This window comes from Coturnix japonica, unplaced genomic scaffold (genome assembly GCF_054131305.1).
Source record: "Coturnix japonica strain WE unplaced genomic scaffold, WE-NBRP24 Scf060, whole genome shotgun sequence".
NCBI classification, from domain to species: domain Eukaryota; kingdom Metazoa; phylum Chordata; class Aves; order Galliformes; family Phasianidae; genus Coturnix; species Coturnix japonica.
The window spans coordinates 789513-794014 of NW_028188963.1; the positions used below are offsets into that span (position 1 = coordinate 789513).

Genomic DNA, 4502 nt, shown 5'->3' on the forward strand with positions numbered 1-4502 from the left:
TGTCCCCCCCATTTCAGTGCTCCAAGTGCCGCGACTCGTTCCACGGTCACCCCGTTTCGGGCCGTCAGTGTTACCCCCCATAACCCCCCATAGCCCCCCATAACACCCCATAACACCCCATAGCCCCCCATAGCCCCCATAACACCCCTATATCCCCCTATAACCCCCCATATCCCCCCCATAACCCCTTATATCCCCCATACACCCCCCATAACCCTCCCAAAGCCCCTTGAATACCCCCCATATAGGCCCCATAACCCCCCCTATAAGACCCCCATAGCCCCCCATAATAACCCCCCTATTTCTCCCCCCATTTCAGTGCTCCAAGTGCCGCGACTCGTTCCACGGTCACCCGTTTCGGGCCGTCAGTGTTACCCCCATAACACCCCATAGCCCCCCTATATCCGCCCCATAACACCCCATAACACCCCATAGCCCCCCTATATCCGCCCCATAACCCCTTATAACCCCCATACAACCCCATAACCCCCCCATATACCCCCATAACCCCTTATATCCCCCATACACCCCCATAACCCCTCTATAACCCCCCAAAGACCCCCATATCCCCCCCATAACACCCCATAACCCCCCATATCCCCCCCATAACCCCCCTATTTCCCCTACCAACCCCTATTTCCCCCCATAACCCCCCATATCCCCCCCATAACCCCCTCTATCCCCTATTTCCCCCTGTATCCTCCCTATAACCCCCCATGACCCCCTTAAAGCCCCCCATAACCCCATTATAACCCCCCATAAACCCCCTATATCCCCCCATTAACCCCCCATAGAACCCCTTATATCCCCCCTATAGCCCCACAAAGCCCCCCATATACCCCCCAAATAGCCCCATATCCCCCCCAAATCCCCCCCATATCTCCCCTCTCTTTCTCCCCCCTTACAGTGCTCCAAGTGCCCCATACACCCCCATAGCCCCCATAACGCCCCCCAAATACCCCCTATAACCCCCCATAGCCCCTTATAGCCCCCCATAACCCCCCTATAACCTCCCCAATGACCCCATAACCCCCTTATCTCCCCCATAACCCCCCCATAGCCCCCAACAGCCCCCCATAGCCCCCATAACCCCTTATATTCCCCCATATCCCCCCCATAACCCCCTATAACGCCCCCAATGACCCCTTATACCCCCCATAACCCCCCATGTCCCCCCCATAACCCCTTATATCCCCCCATAGCCCCATAACCCCTCATAACCCCCCTATTTCCCCCCATATACCCCCCAAAACCCCCCATATCCCCTTATATCCCCATATATCCCTCCATAACCCCCCTATTTCCCCCCATATCCCCCCCATATCCCCCCATAACCCCCCTATAACCCCCCAAAGACCCCCATATAGGCCCCATAACCCCCTATATCCCCCCAAAGACCCTCATATCCCCCTGTATCCCCCCATATATCCCCAATCCCCCTTAGCCCCCCCATATCCCTTATATCCCCATATAACCCCCCATAAGCCCCCCATAACCCCTTATATCCCCCTATACACCCCCCATACACTCCCCATAGCCCCATTTCCCCCATAACACCCCATAAACCCCCATAACCCCTATAAGACCCCCAAAGACCCCCATACCCACCCTATATCCCCCCATAACCCCCCTATTTCCCCCATAACCTCCCATATCCCCCCATGACCCCTTATATCCCCCTATTTCCCCCCATAACCCTCCATATCCCCCCATAACCCCCCCATAAACCCCCCTATAACCCCCCATTACCCCCCATATAGGCCCCATTTCCCCCCCCATATCCCCCCATAACCCCCCATATCCCCCCAATAACCCCTTATATCCCCCATACACCCCCATAACCCCCCCATATCCCCTTATATCCCCATATATCCCCCCATAACCCCCCTATAACCTCCCCAATGACCCATAACCCCTTATCTCCCCCATAACCCCCCCATAGCCCCCCATAGCCCCCCATAACACCCCATAACCCCCCATAACACCCCATAACCCCCCTATTTTCCCCCATAACCCCCTATGCCCCCCTATTTCCCCTCCATATCCCCCCATATAACCCCTTATATTCCCCCATATCCCCCCATAACCCCCTATAATGCCTCAAATACCCCCCAAACCTCTATCGATCCCCCTCAAAGACCCCCATAACCTCCCCATATCCCCCATAACCCCCCTATAACCCCCAAAGACCCCCCTATAACCCCCCAAAGACCCCCATATAGGCCCATAACTCCCTATGACCCCCCATAACCCCCCTATAAGACCCCCTTATACCCCCCCAAAGCCCTTCAAATACCCCCCAAATAGCCCCATATCCCTCCTATAAGACCCCCATATACCCCCCCATAGCCCCCCATAATAACCCCCTATTTCTCCCCCCATTTCAGTGCTCCAAGTGCCGCGACTCGTTCCACGGTCACCCCGTTTCGGGCCGTCAGTGTTATCGCCTCCTCCCCATCGAGCAGCAGTTTTGCCTGACCCCTCCCCATATAACCCTTGCCCACCCCCACCCCAGCACGGACCCCCCTTGGCAGCATCCAGAACCGTTTTCTTTGGGGTCCAACCCAAATTCACCAACGTGGATATTCGGGTCACTTTGGACGTCACCTTCGGTTCCGTGGACCTTTACGTCTCGACGTCTTACGATACTTTTATTGTGGATGTAGAACCCGGAACCGGGAGGCACCTGGTTCGGGTCGGGGTGGGGGGGGATGATGTGGGGGGAGATGGGGGTGAGAGGGGGGATGTGGGGGGGAATGGGGCAGGGGGTTCTGGTGGGGTTAGGGGTGGTTCTGACGGTACCATAGATGGGGGTAGGGCTGGTTCTGATGGTTCTGTTGGGGTTAGGGGCGGTTCTGGTGGTTCTGTTGGGGGTAGAGGTGGTTCTGATGGTTCTGTTGGGGGTAGAGGTGGTTCTGATGGTTCTGTTGGGGGTAGAGGTGGTTCTGATGGGTCTGATGGGGTTAGGGCTGGTTCTGGTGGGGTTAGGGTGGTTCTGATGGTGTTGGTGGTACCATAGGTGGGATTAGGGCTGGTTCTGGTGGTTCTGAAGGGGTTAGGGCTGGTTCTGATGGTTCTGGTGGGGTTAGGGGAGGTTCTGGTGGTACCGTAGATGGGGTTAGGGGTGGTTCTGATGGGGGTAGGGGTGGTTCTGGTTCTGTTGGTGGGGTTAAAGGTGGTTCTGGTGGGGTTAGGGGAGGTTCTGGTGGTGCCATGGATGGGGGTAGGGGCGGGTTCTGGTGGTTCTGGTGGGGTTAGGGGTGGTTCTGGTGGGGGTAGGGCTGGTTCTGGTGAGGTTAGGGCTGGTTCTGATGGTTCTGATGGGGGTAGGGCTGGTTCTGGTGGGGTTAGGGGAGGTTCTGGTGGTGCCATAGATGGGGGTAGAGCTGGTTCTGGTGGTTCTGTTGGGGGTAGGGGTGGTTCTGGGGGTTCTGATGGTTCTGATGGGGGTAGGGCTGATTCTGATGGTTCTGATGGGGTTAGGGGCGGTTCTGGTGGTTCTGGTGGGGTTAGGGCTGGTTCTGGTGGTTCTGGTGGGGTTAGAGGTGGTTCTGGTGAGATTAAGAGTGGTTCTGATGGGGGTAGGGGTGGTTCTGATGGTTCTGGTGGGGTTAGAGGTGGTTCTGGTGGGGTTAGGGGAGGTTCTGATGGTACCATAGATGGGGGTAGAGCTGGTTCTGGTGGTTCTGTTGGGGGTAGGGGTGGTTCTGGGGGTTCTGGTGGTACCATAGATGGGGGTAGGGCTGGTTCTGATGGTTCTGGTGGGGTTAGAGGTGGTTCTGGTGGTACCATAGATGGGGTTATGGGTGGTTCTGATGGGGTTAGGGGCGGTTCTGGTGGTTCTGGTGGGGGTAGAGGTGGTTCTGATGGTTCTGGTGGGGTTAGGAGTGGTTCTGGTGGTACCATAGATGGGGTTAGTGGTGGTTCTGGTGGTTCTGATGGGGTTAGAGGTGGTTCTGATGGTACCATAGATAGGGGTAGGGCTGGTTCTGATGGTACTGGTGGGATTAGGAGTGGTTCTGATGGGGGTAGGGCTGGTTCTGATGGGGTTAGGGGCGGTTCTGGTGGTTCTGGTGGGGTTAGAGGTGGTTCTGATGGTACCATAGATAGGGGTAGGGCTGGTTCTGATGGTTCTGGTGGGATTAGGAGTGGTTCTGATGGTACCATAGATGGGGTTAGGGGTGGTTCTGATGGCTCTGGAGGGGTTAGGGGTGGTTCTGGTGGTACCGTAGATGGGGTTAGGGCTGGTTCTGATGGGGGTAGGGGTGGTTCTGGTTCTGTTGGTGGGGGTTCTGGTGGTTCTGGTGGGGTTAGGGGAGGTTCTGGTGGTTCTGGTGGTGCCATTGGTGGGATTAGGGCTGGTTCTGATGGTTCTGATGGGGCTGGTTCTGGTGGTTCTGTTGCCATTGGTGGGGTTAGGGCTGGTTCTGCTGGTGCTGGTGTTGTTGGTAGGGCTGGTTCTGGTGGTTCTGGACGGGTTCAGGGTGGTTCTGGTGGGGTTA

At 56.7% G+C, this 4502-nt stretch overlaps 1 long non-coding RNA gene across 3 annotated transcripts in view; it reads left to right on the plus strand.

The window, feature by feature from the left end:
* Window positions 1–2698, plus strand: part of LOC146751943 (uncharacterized) — a 13708-nt gene extending 11010 nt beyond the window's left edge. The window contains exon 4 of one of the 3 annotated variants that reach the window (XR_014941106.1): window positions 320–355. This is a non-coding gene — a long non-coding RNA (uncharacterized LOC146751943). Of the gene's footprint in view, window positions 1–17; window positions 84–319; window positions 356–2387 lie in introns of those variants that run through there. The other 2 variants (XR_014941105.1, XR_014941104.1) reach the window with 2 other exon arrangements.
* The last annotated feature ends 1804 nt before the right edge of the window (window positions 2699–4502 follow it).